This window comes from Oreochromis niloticus, linkage group LG3 (genome assembly GCF_001858045.2).
Source record: "Oreochromis niloticus isolate F11D_XX linkage group LG3, O_niloticus_UMD_NMBU, whole genome shotgun sequence".
Lineage (NCBI taxonomy): Eukaryota > Metazoa > Chordata > Actinopteri > Cichliformes > Cichlidae > Oreochromis > Oreochromis niloticus.
Window position 1 is genome coordinate 36177800 of NC_031967.2, and position 21295 is coordinate 36199094.

General features: G+C 41.0%; 1 protein-coding gene and 1 long non-coding RNA gene across 2 annotated transcripts in view; one reads left to right on the top strand and one right to left on the bottom strand.

Annotated features, from left to right (window-relative positions):
* Positions 1-21295, bottom strand: part of LOC109198941 (polymeric immunoglobulin receptor) — a 204059-nt gene that overhangs the window by 112862 nt on the left and 69902 nt on the right. The gene's annotated exons all lie outside the window — the stretch shown is intronic.
* Positions 1-21295, top strand: part of LOC109198969 (uncharacterized) — a 140314-nt gene that overhangs the window by 97779 nt on the left and 21240 nt on the right. The gene's annotated exons all lie outside the window — the stretch shown is intronic.

Here is a 21295-nt window from a genome sequence, read left to right on the forward strand (position 1 = left end):
TTTTATACTAAATAATAATAATAATGGAAACATGAATCCTCACCATAAAAAGCACTTCAAGTTCTCACATCTCAATGAACTTTCTATTTTTATTTTTTTTATTTATTTTTTGCAGTGACAGTACTCAGTACATTCACACCAGCCTTCATAGTTATACAGTGGCTTGCAAAAGTATTCGGCCCCCTTGAACTTTTCCACATTTTGTCACATTACAGCCACAAACATGAATCAATTTTATTGGAATTCCACGTGAAAGACCAATACAAAGTGGTGTACACGTGAGAAGTGGAACAGAAATCATACATGATTCCAAACATTTTTTACAAATAAATAACTGAAAAGTGGGGTGTGCGTAATTATTCAGCCCCCTTTGGTCTGAGTGCAGTCAGTTGCCCATAGACATTGCCTGATGAGTGCTAATGACTAAATAGAGTGCACCTGTGTGTAATCTAATGTCAGTACAAATACAGCTGCTCTGTGACGGCCTCAGAGGTTGTCTAAGAGAATATTGGGAGCAACAACACCATGAAGTCCAAAGAACACACCAGACAGGTCAGGGATGAAGTTATTGAGAAATTTAAAGCAGGCTTAGGCTACAAAAAGATTTCCCAAGCCTTGAACATCCCACGGAGCACTGTTCAAGCGATCATTCAGAAATGGAAGGAGTATGGCACAACTGTAAACCTACCAAGACAAGGCCGTCCACCTAAACTCACAGGCCGAACAAGGCGAGCGCTGATCAGAAATGCAGCCAAGAGGCCCGTGGTGACTCTGGACGAGCTGCAGAGATCTGCAGCTCAGGTGGGGGAATCTGTCCATAGGACAACTATTAGTCGTGCACTGCACAAAGTTGGCCTTTATGGAAGAGTGGCAAGAAGAAAGCCATTGTTAACAGAAAACCATAAGGAGTCCCATTTGCAGTTTGCCACAAGCCATGTGGGGGACACAGCAAACATGTGGAAGAAGGTGCTCTGGTCAGATGAGACCAAAATGGAACTTTTTGGCCAAAATGCAAAACGCTATGTGTGGCGGAAAACTAACACTGCACATCGCTCTGAACACACCATCCCCACTGTCAAATATGGTGGTGGCAGCATCATGCTCTGGACATCAGCAGGGACAGGGAAGCTGGTCAGAGTTGATGGGAAGATGGATGGAGCCAAATACAGGGCAATCTTGGAAAACCTCTTGGAGTCTGCAAAAGACTTGAGACTGGGGCGGAGGTTCACCTTCCAGCAGGACAACGACCCTAAACATAAAGCCAGGGCAACAATGGAATGGTTTCAAACAAAACATATCCATGTGTTAGAATGGCCCAGTCAAAGTCAGGATCTAAATCCAATCGAGAATCTGTGGCAAGATCTGAAAACTGCTGTTCACAAACGCTGTCCATCTAATCTGACTGAGCTGGAGCTGTTTTGCAAAGAAGAATGGGCAAGAATTTCAGTCTCTAGATGTGCAAAGCTGGTAGAGACATACCCTAAAAGACTGGCAGCTGTAATTGCAGCAAAAGGTGGTTCTACTAAGTATTGACTCAGGGGCTGAATAATTACGCACACCCCACTTTTCAGTTATTTATTTGTAAAAAATGTTTGGCATCATGTATGATTTTCGTTCCACTTCTCACGTGTACACCACTTTGTATTGGTCTTTCACGTGGAATTCCAATAAAATTGATTCATGTTTGTGGCTGTAATGTGACAAAATGTGGAAAAGTTCAAGGGGGCCGAATACTTTTGCAAGCCACTGTATATAAACAAAACGCATGTTTATAATGCCGCCTTTATTTGAGAAGGTAAAGAAAACAGGTTGATAAGTTTACAGGCTTAGTTGCTGGTTTCAGGTCATAGTCAATGCAACATGACATGTATTTTGTGAAAAAACAGCCCTCAATACAGTCAGAAGGACCCAGCTAATGCAACAACCCTCAAACTGGAAAGTTTGAGGGTTGCTAACATTTCGTAATGACCTTTCTGCAAACTGAAAACAAAATTTCTCAGAGACAGCAGGTTTTTCTGCTTGCCTGATTGGGAGTCTGGCAAGATGTGCTGGGCCTGAAATTGGGGCGTGTTGTGTTGAGACAAATATTAATACACGCATAAAAAGGCAGCAGATAAAGAAAAGGCTACTTATAAGTTAACCAGCTCATAATGTGGGGACACATTATGGTATAGTGATCGAAATGGAGCAGTGATTGAGGAATTGATAGAGATAAAAAAATATATGTGTATCTGAATGATGGAGGTGGTACAAGAGGGAATGTTAGAACAGGTGCAGAATCAGTAATTGACCTCACATTAGTGTCAGACTCATTGGCAGGTATTTGTTCATGGCAGGTACTGAAAGAGACAACTGTAGGGAGTGACCATCATCCTATAGTCACTGAGATAGAGCTAAGTGTAGAGAAACAGGATATAGGGGGTGTGCAGAAGTGGTGTTTCAGTAATGCTGATTGGATAAATTTAGATTGATATGAATGTTGGGGTTGGATGAGTTAAATTATTCTATTTGTAAGGCAGTTTTAGTGGCAGCAAACCGCGTGATGAAAAAGAAAGAAGGTATAATTCAGTAGTGAGGGAGACAAAAATACAGAATGTTTGGTCAATGATTAGAAGGATGAATGGTATAAAAAGGGAGTATGGATATCCAATATTGAGGGATGGAGAAGCAACAGCAATGAAAGATGAGGAAAAGGCAAACGTATTAGCAGAAACGTTTGTTAAAATCCATAGTTTAGGCAATGTTAGTGAAGAAGGGCAAAGAGGAAGATAAAAGACAATCATAGAGAATAGGGATTTACTGAAACAGGTACAAGATACAGATGATGTATTAAATATTCCTTTTCCAAAGACAAAATTGAATTGAGTGCTTCGGAAATACAAATTATCAGCACCGGGAAAAAGATCAGGTGTGCTATATCATGATAAACCATCTCAGTGAGTCATCTAAAGATCTGTTGTTGGAATTACAGAGTTTGGGAGGGTGGGAAACTGCCGCAAAGCTGGAAGGAGGCAGTGGTTGTGCCCATACATAAACCAGGAAAGGGTGATACAAATCCAGGAAATTACAGACCTATAGCTTTAACATCTAATATCTGTAAAATAATGAATGAATGGTTAAAGAAAGACTAATGTACTATATAGAAAGTAAAGGATATATATCTAGACATTAAAGTGGTTTCAGAACGCTGGTTTCAGCACGCTGTAGGTATTACAGGTACCGCACTGCAGTGGTTTGTATCATATCTATCTAATAGACTATCTAATAGATATCTATCTAATAGATTTGTTCATGTAAATGGAGAGTCCTCTTCACACACTAAGGTTAGTTATGGTGTTCCACAGGGTTCAGTGCTAGGACCAATTCTATTTACATTATACATGCTTCCCCTAGGCAGTATCATTAGAAGACATAGTATACATTTTCACTTTATGCAGATGACACGCAGCTCTATCTATCCATGAAGCCAGATAATACACACCAATTCGTTAAACTGCAGGAATGTCTTCAAGACATAAAGACCTGGATGGCCGCTAACTTTCTGCTTCTTAATTCAAATAAAACTGAGGTTATTGTACAAGGCCCTGAAAATCTTAGAAATATGGTATCTAACCAGATTCTTACTCTGGATAGCATTACCTTGGCCTCTAGTAACACTGTGAGGAACCTTGGAGTGATTTTTGACCAAGACATGTCCTTCAACGCACATATTAAACAAATATGTAAGACTGCTTTCTTCCACTTGCGCAACATCTCTAAAATTAGAAATATCCTGTCTCAGAGTGACGCTGAAAAACTAGTTCATGCATTTATTACTTCCAGACTGGACGACTGTAATTCATTATTATCAGGATTAGGGACGGGTATTGATAAGATTTTCACGATTCCGATTCCATTTTCGATTCTGTTTAATGATTCGATTCTTTATCGATTCTCTTATCGATTCTCTTATCGATTCTTTTTAAAAAAGGAGAACACTAAGGTCAATTAGCTTAGAACTTTGTTTTATATCTTCTCTTTGAACAGGATAGAAATTTAGGAGTAACATGGTCTTACAAACCCAACAGTGAGATCTTAAGAGATCCACAGCCTACGGCTTTTCAATGGGGTGTCACAGGGTCCCCAGGAAAAAAAATTGTAAATGTAAAATAATAAAATAAATATTCTTCTGTAGCAATAACAAAGTATAACATAAATTATTCTGTAGCAATTACACAAGAATATCCAGTAATGTCCCTGCCTACAATTAAACACATTCACTTACCAAAAATCGGGGGCATCTGCTGTGGCAAATGGGTGCAAGCCTTTGACCACAAACTTAGTCACTGCTCGGTGACATTCGTCTATCCTGGCCTGAAAGGAGACGCTACCGGTAGACTGCAGCGAGAACTGCCAGCCAGACTCTGTCTCTCTCATCATGGTCACCTAAATGCAGCGCACAGTAATGTTAGGTTTTGTAATAAGGCAGATCGCCCTAACATAATATGCACTGTTAGCTGATTATTTACCTGCCGCATTAACGGGAGAGGACGTGCAAACGTTACCGCTGCTGCTGGGTTGAGATTCACGAGTCCGGAGCGGAATTAAAAACACGACATTCATTTAAGGTTATCGCGTGTTTTGTGAGCAAATGCTTTTGCATATTTGTAGTGTTTCCGCCTTTAAATGAAATATCTACTTTGCAAGTATTGCAAGTTGCCCTGTTGTCATCCGTTCTCGTAAAGTATAACCAAACTTTTGAGCATTTGAGCCGCTTAGGCGCCCTGCCAGGTAAATGACGCTCTGCAATGTGGTGACATCTTTCGGGGCGACTGGAATCGATAAGGGAATCGTTTGCAAAAATGGCAAACAATTCCAAGGAATTGAAACAGTGGGAACCGGTTCTCAACAAGAACCGGGTTTCGATACCCATCCCTAATCAGGATGTCCTAAAAACTCCCTGAAAAGCCTTCAGTTAATCCAAAATGCTGCAGCAAGGGTACTGACAGGGACTAGAAAGAGAGAGCATATTTCTCCTGTATTGGCTTCCCTTCATTGGCTTCCTGTTAAATCCAGAATTGAATTCATAATCCAGCTCCTCACACACAAGGTCTTAAATAATCAGGCCCCATCTTATCTTAATGACCTTGTAGTACCATATCACCCTATTAGAGCACTTCGCTCTCGCACTGCAGGCTTACTTGTTGTTCCTAGAGTATTTAAAAGTAGAATGGGAGGGAGAGCCTTCAGTTTTCAGGCCCCTCTTCTGTGGAACCAGCTTCCAGTTTGGATTCGGACACTATCTAACAGACACTATCTCTGTCACGGCGAGTAGAGTGAGCCGTCTGGAAATATTAAAGGAGGATCCAGTCGCAGGCACTCGTGAAGGTGAGGTGGTTTATTGAACACAAAATGCAAATGGAGAAACAGCAAACGGGACTGAAAACTATTTAAACTGAGAACAACTAAACTACTGAACACAAACCAGGACCTGAACATGAAGGAGGATGAGCAGAAGTAAATGACAACGGACAGCAGGGAGAACACACAGATGAAGCATGGTAGATACACAGACGGACCAGCGACTACTACAACAGAAGACACGACTTAAATACACTCAGAGAAACACAGGGAGATTACACACAGGTGGGGGACACAGCTGGGAGTAATTAACGAGACGAGACAAGAGAGGTAAAACTGAACACACTCACATGAGACGCAGACCTTCACAATAAAACAGGAAACAAGAAAACATCACACAAAGATGCAGACTTGACACTGAGAGGCAGACAGAATATAACACATGGAACTCAAACAATACATGAGACAACAAATCCTTAAACACGGATAAACAGAAACTCCAATAATAATCATCATCCTCATCATCACCATCACCAACACAAGCACTACAAGAGAATAAGAAAACAATCCATAATGCAAAAAACACACCAAAATATAACAACTCAAAATACTGGGTCAAACTGACCCAGAACCGTGACAATCTCTACTTTTAAGATTAGTCTTAAAACTTTCCTGTTTGGTAATCCTCCCTTAGTTATGCTGCAATAGGTGTAGGCTGCCAGGGGATTCCCATGATGCATTGAGTTTTTCCTTTCCAGTCACCTTTCTCACCCCTCTGCATTGAAACATACCTGTTATTAATCTCTGTCTCTCTCAGAAGAGGGAGGAATACAATGGATTCGGTATTGTGTTTGGAACATGAAATCAGGAAAGCACAAATAAACAAAGAGAGTGTAGTGGTGGTGTTTTTTGACATAGAAAAAAGCCTATGATATGATGTGGAGAGAAGACCTACTAATTAAAGTCAGGAAATTGGGTATTAGTGGGAAGATGTTCAGATGGATAATGGATTTTTTAAAGGGAAGACAGATGCAAGTGAGAATTGGGAAGATTCACTTAGAGAGGTTTCCTATAGAAAATGGTACACCTCAAGGGAGCATAGTGAGCCCTTTGTTATTTTCTTTAATGTTAAATGACGTGTTTAATGACATAGAGGGAGGGATAGGGTTTTCGCTTTTTGCAGATGACGGTGCAACGTGGAAGAGAGGGAAAATTGTAGAGTATATTGTAAAAAAAACTGCAGGGAGCGATTGGAAAAGTTGAAGAGTGGTCATATAAGTGGGGTTTTAAATTTTCAGTTGATAAGACCAAGAGAATGTTTTTCACAAGAAAAAGGGTTGGTGAGGGAGTCAAGCTTATGTTATATGGTCAAGAATTAGAAAGAGTGAGTAAATTTAAGTTTCTTGGATTGTGGTTTGATGAAAGGGTAACACTGTACATATTCAGAAAATGGTGGATAAATGTAAAAAAGTATTAAATATATTGAGGGGTTTAGTTGGGAAGGGCTAGAGAGTGGATAGAAAGTCTTTGAGAGCCATATACACTGGCTTGATCAGATCGGTGTTAGACTATGGATGTGTAGCATATAATTCAGCAGCAGACACAACTCTTTTGAAGTTAGACTTCATTTAGTATCAGACACTAAGACTCTGCACAGGTTCATTTAAAACAGCCCCAACAGCAGCTTTACAGGTAGAAATAGGTGAGATGTCACTAGGAATCAGAAGAGAGTGGCTGATACTTAATTGATTTCTAAAATCGATTCGATTCCGATTCACAAGGTCCCGAATAGATTCGAACCACGATTTGATTCAATTCGATTCGATTCGATTTGAATCGGGGAAATTTTGCCTCAGACAGTAAGAAATATTATAATTCAGATCATGCATCAGTACATTTCCATATTTTTATATCTATAAAAAGAAAGCTGAGACTTGCAAGATTTTATCAAAGGTGTAAGCATCACAGCAGATGCCTTTGTGTCAAAGTAACTGAAGATAAAACACAGAAAAACATGAAGGAGATTTTCCTGGCCTGGGATTTTATAAAAATATTCTGCAGTATGAAAAAACGAAAGAAAACTATTAATCAACATATGAACATTACCTGATGCTGCTGAAGTGAAGCAGAGCAAAGTTACAGAGGTTTTATTAGAGACACGGCTAAGCGTTTTGCAATTTTGTATCATTTTAAAAAGTTTAAATTTGTTCAGTAGCCTATTTAACAGCAGAAATGAGGCTTTCTTTTCGGAAATAAGTAAAAGGAAAAAAACAGCGGCCGACAGCGCTGTAAACAACGGTAGACTTGTGGGCAATAAAGAAGAAAACAGATTTTTAAACGGGAAACTGTTCTTGAAGTATACTGAGACAGATAGAGAGAGAGAGAGAGAGAGAGAGAGAGAGAGAGAGAGCTGTGCATGAAGTGTGATTTTATCGTGGTGGAAACAAAACAGCAAAAGTAAGAAGGAATTCATGACGATGTTTATGTGAAGCGTAGTTTGGATCTTTTGCTGCTGGTTCAGTCAATATTATTTGGAGAGAGATAAAACCTACAGCTTCACAATCTAGTGCAAAAAGGGCGTAAACACAAAGCGCGGACCTGCCTAAACATCAGAATCAGTGAGCTGTTGGCTTTCAGCCCCGACCGTGTCCGTGCTGTCGGATGAGAAAGGCGACATCTGACTGATTCTGATCCATCGGCGGGTCCGCGGTTTGTGTTTACATCTTTGTGCAGAATCTGGTTACCTGCTCTATTTTACTGTTTTAGCTGTTTAATGGTTGTTGAAATTTTGTGAGGTTTAACCTGAGATTCTGGCATTTCGGGCAAAATAAATTTATATTAAAAAATCGATTCAGGATTTTAATGAATCACGTTATCCAAGCTAGAATCAATTTTAATCGATAAATCGATAACCAAAACCCACCCCTAACTCAAACCTTGCTGGGAGAATGAAAGGCGGGAAACAAAGAGCTTTGGATGGACTGTGGGTAAAAGAGCAATAGAACTTAAACTGGATGAGTTCAACATCAGTCAAAGAGTGCCATTACCAGCAATACCTCTATGGATACTTCCTGATGCCACAGTAGATATTAAATTATTGGAAAAGAAGAACAGGGATAGGGCAGTTAATTTAAACTCATATACAGTATAGGCTTACATTGAACAGTATTATAATTATGTACAAATATATACAGATGCATCAAAGAATACAGCTAATCAAACTGGTGTTGCATTTGTTGTGCTGGAGTTTAAGGTCAAAGTAGGGAAAAGGATCAATAATGCACTGTCAGCATACACTGGAGAAATGCTAGCAATACTATTAGCTGTTCAGTGGGTAGAAGACATGAGACCATTAAAAGCAATCATTTGTTCAGACTCAAGCTTGTCATTGTTCAGTTTACAGTGTAGCCACTCAGAAAGTAGAGCAAATGTCCTAACAGATGTTCAGCAAACAATTTAGACATGATGGGACTTACAGTTGTCTTTTTATGGATTCCAGCTCATTATGGAGTAAAAGCAAATGAAATGGCAGATAGAGCTGCGAAGGAAGCCACAAAACATGGAGGAGTTGACCTGGCTATTAGCTTCGGTCAGAGAGAGATAAAGAGTATTGAAGGCAAGAAATGAAGAAAATAAATGAATGAAGCATAATACAGGGAAATGTGACTACTGTGGAGAAGAGGAAACGACAGAACATGTTATACTACTGTCAGAAGTATCAGGTGGAGAGAAGACAACTGACCCAAAACCTCAGTAATATGAAAATGAAACTAGATCTTATTGATTTACTGCAAAAGGACTCTAGAAGTAAAAGTTATCACACCTTAGTCCAGTTTTTAAAAGAGAGTAAATTGCTTGGGAGAATTTAAGGGTTTTTTTTTTGTTGTTGTTGTTGTTTTTTTGAGTGACATTCCAGTCACACTCCACACCAGTTGGTGGCGGTAATACACCATTCAGTTGTTTGAAGAAGCAGAAGACGTTAAACTGATAGCAGCACACAAATTGGTAGTCCCAAGGTTGTTTATATTGGAGCATGAGAAATATATGCTTGTAAGTATGAGTATAGTCCGAGTTTATGTTAAACAAGTGATGTGAAATGGTTTTGTAGACTCTCATATTTGAGCATGTAGTCGCACTGGCGATGCTAATTATGTTAGCAGGTCAATGGGAAATTCCATTATATGTTAACATTAAGCTAGTGGGATTTGCACTACATATTTTTTTCACTTATTTCTCTTGGTTATACCAGCTGTAATTTGAGTTATTAAAACTTCAGTCTGTACCATGTAATATTTTGTAATATGCTTTTCTTATGTTTGTAGTTTTATAGTGCCTTCATTAGGGAGACAAATATACGGAAGAGGATTAGGGCCACTGGGAAAAAACATAAAAAGTGGGCACATGTTTTTTTTCTTCTTTTCCAGAATTCTGAGAAAAAAGTCAGAATTCTGAGATTAAAGTCAGAATTCTGACTTTTTTCTCAGAATTCGGAGAAAAAATTAAAGTCAGAATTCTGAGATTAAAGTCAGAATTCTGAGAAAAAAGTCAGAATTCTGAGATTAAAGTCAGAATTCTGAGATTAAAGTCAGAATTCTGACTTTAATCTCAGAATTCTGACTTTAATTTTTTCTCCGAATTCTGAGAAAAAAGTCAGAATTCTGACTTTTTTCTCAGAATTCTGACTTTAATCTCAGAATTCTGACTTTTTTCTCAGAATTCAGGAAAAAAAGAAAAAAAAGACGTGCCCACTTTTTTTTTTTTTCCAGTGGCCCTAATCCTCTTCCGTACAAATAAACCCTTTAATGACAACTGAAAGCTTTTGCCTCTCCTTTTGAAGAACTGTTTATCTATCTGCCAAACAGGGCATCAATGTACAGGGAGGACAGAATACACATTAAACTGGAAAATCTCATATAAAGCACACTTCTTACGTTTTTACCTGCATGAGTAGAAACATTCAGTGTTAGTGAAAAAAGTAGATGATGTCCCCTTAATTTTAGCTCTGCTATAACACTTTCTAAAAATGTATTCAAAGTGGAGCACAAGCTTTTTAGACACCCACTTTTAGATTTTTATTTTTTTTAAATATGTTTTTCATATATAATATGTGAACCGATTAAAAGACATTATAACTGTGAAACATAATAGACATGACAAAAAATTTTTAAAGCATCATAAGAAATAGGGTTTGCATTTGTGGATGAACAGCAGATTAAATTTACCAGCTTAACATGAAATTAATACTCTGAGATTGTTCATCCAGACTTTAATTTTAAAAAAGAAAAAGAAAACATGGAAATTTTAAAGGAAAACGTTGATTTTTTTGTTTGTTTTGTTTTTTTAAGTGTCAGATCTTACGGTTACTGTGTAACTTGGGTTCTCTTAGTGAGAGACTATCTCTCCACACCGTTACATATTCCATATGTATGGGGTATGACCCCCTTGGTCGTGGCGCGTGGATACTTCTTTAAGACACTCCGACTCACCCGGCAACGCCCCACAGCTTACGTATAAAACAGCTGTGCAGACGTGACACCAGCGATAGTTTGGTTGGAACACGTCTCTGAGCGGCCCGACGGTGGAGAGATAGTCTCTCACTAAGAGAACCCAGGTTACACAGTAATAGTACGACGTGCGGGCAATATGCCAGACAGAGAGTCAGCGCCACAGGCTGGAGAACACTCACTCGCTGCAGCGAGGTCTGACTGGTGCGTAAACTGGCGAACCACGGGCAACACGCCAGGAGAACACAGCCTGCAGTAGCAGGTCAACCTAGCGATGTAACCTGTCCATTCTCAGCGCCGAAGCTGCCCCGTGCCGTCGACAGACAGGGAGGGGGCTGGCAGCCTAGCCTGCTGAAGTGGAGGGCTGAGCATGACGATGACCCGAAGGTTCCAGCACCGAGCAGCCACACGTGCTGCCCGCAGACGAGCAACAAGAGTGAAATCGCAAACGAGACACTCGTGGTCAGTCATTCAGCTCCAGCGCACTGAGTGGGCCCATGCAGGCCGCGTAACCGCGATACGCAGCCAATGCACCAGACAGGGAGCCAGCGCTGCAGGCCGGAGGACTCACACTCACTGGCTGGGGTGTCAGGTCTGACAAGCGATGGAATACCAGAAAGCACAGGGGCGGCCGGAGGGAGGACGAGCCCCATGTGAACGCTCTGCAAAAGATCTCCAGCTGGGGCCTGAGAATCCCAGGGCCAGAACCTGGAATCCCAGGAGCAGACTGAGGAGAGGAGCGCAGGTCACTGAGCTGCTGATTGGGGACCCCGCTGGCCGTGCAAACCCGCAACATGTGGGCAAGACACCAGACAGGGAGCCATCGCTGCAGGCTGGAGAACACTCTCTCGCTGGCTGACGTATCAGACACAGCGAGTTGTATAGGCTGGAGAACGCTCACTCACTGGAGCGAGGTCGGACTGGCCCGTAAGCCAGCAAAATGCGGGCAATATGCCAGGGGAACACAGCCCGTAGCTGCAGCCAGCCACTGAAGTGGAGGGCAGAGCCAGGGACGTGACTCGCCGGGGGGTGACAGCTGACTGAGCGGGCCCCTACTGGCCACATAAACCTGCAAAATGTGGGCAATCTGTTAGACAGACAGCATGCGCTGCTGGCTGGAAAACTGTCTACCGCTGGCTGAGGTTTCAATGCAGCAAGGCCCGACTGGCATATAAACTGGTGAACCGAAGGCTACGCCAGACAGGCTAACAGGCCAGAGAACGCTCACTCGGCGGCCGAAACACAGCGAGGTCCGAGTGGCGCGTAGCCTGCGAATGCGGTCGATACGCCGGGGAACACAGCCTGATCGCCGCCTGACAGAGGCTAGGGGAGACCAACTAAGGGAGACGGGGCAGAGGGACCAGCTAAGGGGAACCAAGCTAAGGGGTCCGGGGCTGAGAGAAATCAGCTACGGGGAACCAAGCTAGGGGAACCAGGGAGAGGCGGCGCCCAGGGAGGCTGTCGAAACAGGCTCCTGTCGGGCGGACGCACACACACACACAGCACTCTCGAAGGAAGTCACTCACACGCACAACACAAGTGGAGATCAAACAATCGCTGGTGTCACGTCTACACAGTTGTTTAATACATAAGCTGTGGGGTGTGGCCAGGTTAGTGTCTCAATGTATCCAAGCGCCACGACCGGGGGGGTCATACCCCATACATATGGAATATGTAACGGTGTGGAGAGATAGTCTCGATATGCTAGAGAACCCCTATGTCAAAGTGATGTGAAAGTTCTAGAAAGGTATAATGATCTCTCAGCCAATGTATCAACTGATCTCCACTCACAGCTAGAAGATAAGCCTGGTATCAAAACTGATATAAAAAGGTAACTAACTTGTTTTTAGCATGATGAAACTTTTGGAAGATGATAAACTTTTTCATGTTTTCTAAAACAAAACAAAACTTACTTCTGTGACTCTTCATTATAGATATTAAATTTGTAGATTTCATCTATTAAAAGTATAATGTAACCCATGATACTGATGCTCAAAATCAGTTCTAGAGAAAAAAAGAAATCTCAACAAAATCAAGATTTTGCTTTAGATTGTGATAGGTAAAGTTAGTGTGGAAGTGAGCTGTTTTTGCTGAGCTAAAATTTGAATCAGTGAATCACAGCATATTGCTGTAGGTTTTACACTGATGTGCTAGAAATTAAATTCTAAATTTAAATAAGTTTTTTTTTTAATGCACTTGTGCATACCATGCCATATAACACTCAAACCTACATGTTATAGCCGTTTGAAGTTGCTTGTATTAATTCATTAAAGTGATTGATCTAAACATCGTCTATATTGCTAAATGAGAGTTAGTGAGGGATCTTCACATGTTTTAACTTCAGTGACTTTTAGTACAAACTCACCATTTGAAACTCTGACCTCAAAATCATTGTACAGGGAGTGCAGAATTATTAGGCAATTTGTATTTTTGAGGAATAATTTTATTATTGAACAACAACCATGTTCTCAATGAACCCAAAAAACTCATTAATATCAAAGCTGAATGTTTTTGGAAGTAGTTTTTAGTTTTAGCTATTTTAGGGGGATATCTGTGTGTGCAGGTGACTATTACTGTGCATAATTATTAGGCAACTTAACAAAAAACAAATATATACCCATTTCAATTATTTATTTTTACCAGTGAAACCAATATAACATCTCCACATTCACAAATATACATTTCTGACATTCAAAAACAAAACAAAAACAAATCAGCGACCAATATAGCCACCTTTCTTTGCAAGGACACTCAAAAGCCTGCCATCCATGGATTCTGTCAGTGTTTTGATCTGTTCACCATCAACATTGCGTGCAGCAGCAACCACAGCCTCCCAGACACTGTTCAGAGAGGTGTACTGTTTTCCCTCCTTGTAAATCTCACATGTGATGATGGACCACAGGTTCTCAATGGGGTTCAGATCAGGTGAACAAGGAGGCCATGTCATTAGTTTTTCTTCTTTTATACCCTTTCTTGCCAGCCACGCTGTGGAGTACTTGGACGCGTGTGATGGAGCATTGTCCTGCATGAAAATCATGTTTTTCTTGAAGGATGCAGACTTCTTCCTGTACCACTGCTTGAAGAAGGTGTCTTCCAGAAACTGGCAGTAGGACTGGGAGTTGAGCTTGACTCCATCCTCAACCCGAAAAGGCCCCACAAGCTCATCTTTGATGATACCAGCCCAAACCAGTACTCCACCTCCACCTTGCTGGCGTCTGAGTCGGACTGGAGCTCTCTGCCCTTTACCAATCCAGCCACGGGCCCATCCATCTGGCCCATCAAGACTCACTCTCATTTCATCAGTCCATAAAACCTTAGAAAAATCAGTCTTGAGATATTTCTTGGCCCAGTCTTGACGTTTCAGCTTGTGTGTCTTGTTCAGTGGTGGTCGTCTTTCAGCCTTTCTTACCTTGGCCATGTCTCTGAGTATTGCACACCTTGTGCTTTTGGGCACTCCAGTGATGTTGCAGCTCTGAAATATGGCCAAAATGGTGGCAAGTGGCATCTTGGCAGCTGCACGCTTGACTTTTCTCAGTTCATGGGCAGTTATTTTGCGCCTTGGTTTTTCCACACGCTTCTTGCGACCCTGTTGACTATTTTGAATGAAACGCTTGATTGTTCGATGATCACGCTTCAGAAGCTTTGCAATTTTAAGACTGCTGCATCCCTCTGCAAGATATCTCACTATTTTTGACTTTTCTGAGCCTGTCAAGTCCTTCTTTTGACCCATTTTGCCAAAGGAAAGGAAGTTGCCTAATAATTATGCACACCTGATATAGGGTGTTGATGTCATTAGACCACACCCCTTCTCATTACAGAGATGCACATCACCTAATATGCTTAATTGGTAGTAGGCTTTCGAGCCTATACAGCTTGGAGTAAGACAACATGCATGAAGAGGATGATGTGGACAAAATACTCATTTGCCTAATAATTCTGCACTCCCTGTATTTATCTGGAACAGAAGAGTTTCCCAAACCACACCTGTACAGTGGCTTGCAAAAGTATTCGGCCCCCTTGAACTTTTCCACATTTTGTCACATTACAGCCACAAACATGAATCAATTTTACTGGAATTCCACGTGAAAGACCAATACAAAGTGGTGTACACGTGAGAAGTGGAACAGAAATCATACATGATTCCAAACATTTTTTACAAATAAATAACTGAAAAGTGGGGTGTGCGTAATTATTCAGCCCCCTGAGTCAATACTTTGTAGAACCACCTTTTGCTGCAATTACAGCTGCCAGTCTTTTAGGGTATGTCTCTACCAGCTTTGCACATCTAGAGACTGAAATCCTTGCCCATTCTGACGCAATACGCGTGTATGCACAGAATGCAACACAAAAACTGACGCAGGTGGTTTTATTCGCAAGTCAAACGCGCCAGACGCGGTACACTGACGGGCATTTCACGCGTTTTCGCGACGCAAATCTGCTTCCGAATTTTCGCGGGACCCGCAATCGCGTGTCATCGCGCTTTTCCATTGACTTTACATGTAAACCTGACGCTCTGTTCGCGTCTATCGCGTTCGGAGAATCTCCTGTGCAGTATGTTCTGGTATCTTTGTAATCAGGAAAGCAAGGCCACGATTCTCTGCAAACAGTATTTCTTTATAAATCAGCAGTGTAGTGTAATACAAGTCAGTGTAATAATTTTACAATTTCTAAATCAGAAGTATAATGCAACCTAAAACAGGGTAATGATTCTACAACACAGACATCCACAACCTTTGTCTCTCAAAACTAGGTGCCTCCTGATCCCTCTCTATCTCCTGCCTCCTTATCTCGTGTCCTTGCTGCCCACTTCTTTGCACACTGTGTTCTCCCGGCTTTGGCTTACCAACACCGTGTCCCAGTAACGGCAGCATTCTGTCGCCTCTGCTTCTCACATAAACCTCTGACCTATTCTCCCAATTCTGTGTGTGCTCTATGTGTGAATGTTTAGTAGCCTGACCTATGACCTACTTAAATGAATAATGAATATAATGTTTTACTATGGTTCATACAACTAAATCCCTAATACTACGGTAATCTATTCTTACATGACTCAAATTCAATATATGCATTGCAAATATCCGTTTTAGACATGAACAAATGGCAACTAAGATTTTTTTTTGTCTTTTACAGAAGCTGCTGATCAGCTCAAACCTCGGAGACCAACTTTAATATCAACAAGAAACCATATCATAATTGGAGTGACAGCAGCCGTAGCTTTAATCTTGGTGTTTTCTTTTCTGTGGGTTGTGTTGAGAAAGAAATTAAGCCAACGACACCTCTATGCTGATGTAGAGATGTTGAGTGTCTGAGAAAAACAAACTGGGACTGACAGGATTCTCTGTGCAGGACCAACTTTGGATCAGAGCGAATCATCAGTCACATCAACAAAAGACTCTCAGCTGCTTTAAGTACAGGAAGTGATGTGTGCTGTGTAACATAACTTATGTTAATTCATGCTCATATTATCATTATATTGCTATTATAGTAGCACAGAGCGCTGCCTTTCATACTCTTTCTGTGTACATATTGTAAATACATATTTATTCTTATGGGTTTGAATTTTTCTGAATTTTCTGTCTATTTTTTTACCTAACTATAACAAATGGTACTGATGATTTACAGAAGATGATATAAGACAACAGAAAACATACCTGGAAATACAAACCAGAGGCAAAATGAAATATTTACCTAAAAACAAACTGAAAATGGTCATCAGAGCCAAGCTTCATTAAATACAAACATTTCTGGTTATGTTGTTTAAAGGTATTTTTTTATTGACACCCCGAAAAATCAGACGAGGAGACCATCAGGGAAAGTGATCGGCTTCTTTAAATTCTGATCTCATGAAACTGTCAGACTGCAGCTGTGAGTTCAGACTTTCAGGATTCATTTACAGCTTTATTTTTTAAACACTACAGATTAATCTTGTTATTGTGAATCTGAAACTCTGCTCCATTTACTGATTTTAATCCTGTGTCTTATTCAGCACACAGGATTTGAGTTTTTTCTTCATTTAAGTTTCCACCTTCAGCCTCGTTGTTCTTTCTTTCCAGCTGAGATGGATTTTAGGTGGAAATGAGACAAACGGTTCATGAGCTGCTAGCATGTTACAGTTTTTCTCGATTGCTAAGACACATTCCTGGAAAGCTGATCTCCTTTTCCCCACACTGTGAACACAAAACCCAATTTTCAAGCTACATTCACAAAACCTCTGACTCTTCTTGCAAAACCAAACTTTCACCCCAAAACAATTCAAAACTGAACTATGCCATCAAATCCTGCCTCAAGTCAATCTAAATTAAATACTCTACTGAGTAGTCACTAAACACTACATAGAAAAAAGGAAAACACGATGCTCAGGACATGAAGCGGTAGAAATAAATGTTTATTTAGGCTAAATGCATGTTGCAAAACAAAATACCTGGGCATTTCTAACACTTGTACATAGGAAAGAGAATTTGCCAAAAAAAGAGAAATCCTGTGCATTTACATGTAGCACTTGTATGTAGAAGCACACAAATATAAGTGCATTACTCCGCCACAGCATCATTTCTCCGTACTGGGTCAGGCCACAGGACTTCATCTACATCACAGGCCACATTTTCTCTGGCCAGGCAACGAGGAAAAAAACCCTGGCATGCCGTATCCAGGCTTGACATGCCTCCACACCCATGTCACCACAGGCCAGTTCCATGGCTTGCAAGAGATTTACCCTGGTGTACGGTTGGCGTTCATAAACGTTCCACCGCCATGCGGAGAAGAATTCTTCAATTGGGTTCAGGAAGGGGGAGTATGGTGGAATCTACTGATGTTTGGTTGTACCCTTAGTCCGGCCTCCTTCATTGTCATACCATGGACAAGGACATGATCAATCACAGTAGCTCTGACTTCATCTGAAATGTGAAAGATTTCATCTCTCACACGAACTCCTTTTTTGGATGTCTATCCATTGTAGTGCCTCACAAACCAGTGCTCTGGCTTATATGTACCCCACATCATTAGCCACAAGTGTGATCAATTTTGAGTTGTTGTGTTCAACCGGTGACACCTGAGCATTACTTGTGTTTGACTTTTGCCACCTGTGCTCACCATTATGCAACACAGGTGCATCACAATGACAATGTGTTGACAAGATGTGTCTAAACAGGTGAAAAGTGCTTATGGTTTTGTCAAAGAGTGACTGATTCAATAAGTGGGTTCAGGCAACTCAGACTTTGGTTCAGACAATAGGGTTTAGTGTTTTAGCAATCGAGAAAAACTGTAAACATCAGTGGCCTGCTGTGCAGTTTATTTATTGTGTTTGACTTTATTGCCTCCATGTGGACTTTTGTGGGAATCAGTTAAGTGGTGAAGCTGAATGATGCCAAATAAATGACAGGTTTAATAATGGACAGCAGGGGTGATTTTAGGTTTAAACTTTTAGGGGGACTCAGCTGTCAGTCATGCAGTGCCTTGTAATTAGTATCAATGCAATATGCTGTCTGCAAATGTGATCAACCCTTTTCACATTTGCAAACCTCAGTTCAGTTGGATGACCAGGTGTGTAATTTTGAATCGAAGGTCTTTGGGGAGATCTGCCGGTGGGTTTGGGTGGAGAAGATGAGGACAACACCGCTCCACCCGAAAAGTGATGGCCTGGTCGAGCAATTCAACCGCACGCTGGCTACCCAGCTCGCCATCCTCCCCAGCCAACACCAGCGTGATTGGCCCTCTGGTCATGTCAGACTACAGTCCAGGAGTCCAGCCAATGCAAGCCTGCTGCCTTGATGTTTGGGCGGGAGCTCCGGACACCAGCGGACTTGGTGTTCAGGTCTCCTCCCGAGCCAGAGATTGCTGGAGGACAGGAGATGGACTATTACAGGAAGCTGAGGGAGCGGCTACAGGTGGTCCATGACCAGTGTTGGTCAAGTTACTTGAAAAACGTAATCAGTAACTAATTACTGATTACTTCCCCAAAAAAGTTATCCCCGTTACTTTACTGATTACTTATTTTCAAAAGTAATTAATTACTTAGTTACTTTTTAAAAACACAATTTACAACCTGAATAGGTGATAAAGCGATAGATCTTTCAGCCCAATTCTACTTTTTCTGCATAATCCATCATACAAAATGTAATCAAATGGAAAAGTCTCTTTTTAAAACTTGTTTTATTAGTTTTAATCTTTTAACTTTATGCATCAAGCAAAAATTAAATTATATGCAACATTCTCTGACTGGAAGAAATTTGTTTAACATTTAAACCTATTTTCTGCACATTCCAGCACATAAAATAAAATATTTTTTTTGTGTTTACACTCATTCTTTCAAATAGATGCAAGTAAAACACAGCAGAAAATAAATAGTGTCAAAGACTAGTTGCTCTATTTTCACCTGTAAAGCAGGACTGGGGTAGGTGGAGGTTTGCCCTGGTGCAGGTGTGCCGCAGCGGTCAGTTGAAGACTCCGCGAGTTTCTCTGTGAATTTCCCATTATAGTCGTAGCGCACTCGGTGCTTGCTTGGAAGTTTAGGGGGTTTTTTTCGCTGTAAAAAGAAGTTTTCTTCCCACGCACAACGGACACTAATGTTTTTGTCACTTTTTACGGAATCAAACTCAAAGTAAGGTCAGTACTTCCATGCTTTAAACGCTGCATGCTACACTCTGTCCCGCACTCGATATATTATCCATTGTTGATCTGCAGACAGCTGTTGTCACGAACGTCGCACTTGCTTACGTCACTGTCATGAGACATTCTCGCAAAAAACTCACGGTTTTAGTAACGCAGTAACGCAGCGTTCCTACGGGAAAGTAACGGTAATCTAATTACCGTTTTTGCAATGGTAATCCCTTACATTACTCGTTACTTGAAAAAAGTAATCGGATTACAGTAACGCGTTACAAGTAACGCGTTACTGCCCATCTCTGTCCATGACTGCTCCCACTAGGCCCAGGCCAGCGCAGGAGTGCGACAGAAGAGGGCTTACGACACCAGGCACCGAGGGAGAGCCTTTGTGCCTGGAGATAATGTCTGGGTGCACTGCACTTGGGTGTCCCCCAAGCTTTGCAGTCAGTGGCAGGACCCTGCAGAAGTCTTGGCACAGCTATCTGAAGTGGTGTACCGGATCCGCATGCCGGGCCAAAGGCGTATGGTGGTGTTGGGGACTGCTGTGCCCGTACACCACCTCTCACTGCTGTTGTGGGTGAAGGGGCGTTCCTAATAAAAGGCTGTGCTCCCTGTAGCTCCCTGTATGGCTAAGGCAGGAATAGCAGGTGGAAACAGAAGTCTCTGTCTCCTCCTTGTCTGAGCTCGCTGCAGTATCAATATGCTCTGTTTACAGTGTCCACTGGTGTTGTTTAATGGACCCACCGTCGGCCCCATTTTACAAGCGCTCTTTAAATGACAGGAACTCCGTCACCGTTTATGTTAGAGAGAAAATGCAAACATTTTCTAAAAGAAGAGAAGCTGCGCTTTACGGGGATATTTCGAGAAGACAAGCTTTACAAAACTTTACAGTGCATCATTAGAATGCACAAGCAATGATGGTCCAAGCACAGGTGAGAATTAATGATGCACGGAGCAGAGCAGCAGGTGTGAATAAGTGCCCCAAAAATGTCTGGAGATTTAAGAAACTAAGTCCCTAGACTCAAAAACTTTTTAATACATATTTAGTATAGTTCATATTTAATGTTGATGTTGTGTTACATTTTGTTCCTGTTGAATATTAGTTTTCACTTAACTATAAATCTGGAAAAAAAAACAGAGTCCATATTTTTCCACTTTAAACTGTTTTTTCATTGTCCTAACAATACAATAATGTAAACTGACTGCCAGATATTGGAAGCAAAGGTTATTCTGAAAAAAGGGTCAAACACATTCACTTATAGTATGATCTGGCCCTTTTACAGCCAAAATTACCATATAAGTCCGGGTGGCCTGTATAATACTTATAAATAAAGTGTTATACATAAAGTATACAATTGATTCATCAATAAAGGGTTAATATTAATACATACCTGTATTTAGCCACGTCCCTGCTCAAGATTATTGTTGTGATCAACTCGACCGAAATAACAGAAAAATACTTTTAAAGAAGGAGTCAGAGTTTTTTTTTTTTCACTCTTATTAAGCATGTATCACATTTTTGTGGAGCTGAATGTGTTTGAAAACTCTTTAATTTGTTTACTGTCTCATATACCAACTACTACACCTGCTGCACCCTCTCACCTTTGATGGTGTTTGAGGGAGAGAAACAATTGAAATGAACATAAACTTAAATGCAACATAAGCATCATGTCAGTGGCTGCCTTATCTGTATGTTTAGGATCATTATCCTCCTGCATTGACTAAAACTGAAGGACTGTTTGTTAAATTCAGTGAGAACTCTGACATTTCTAAACTGAAGTTTATTTATATAGAAGAAAGTGTTAACAAGCTTAAAAGTTGATGTGAGCAGTAAATAAAAAAGGGTTAAA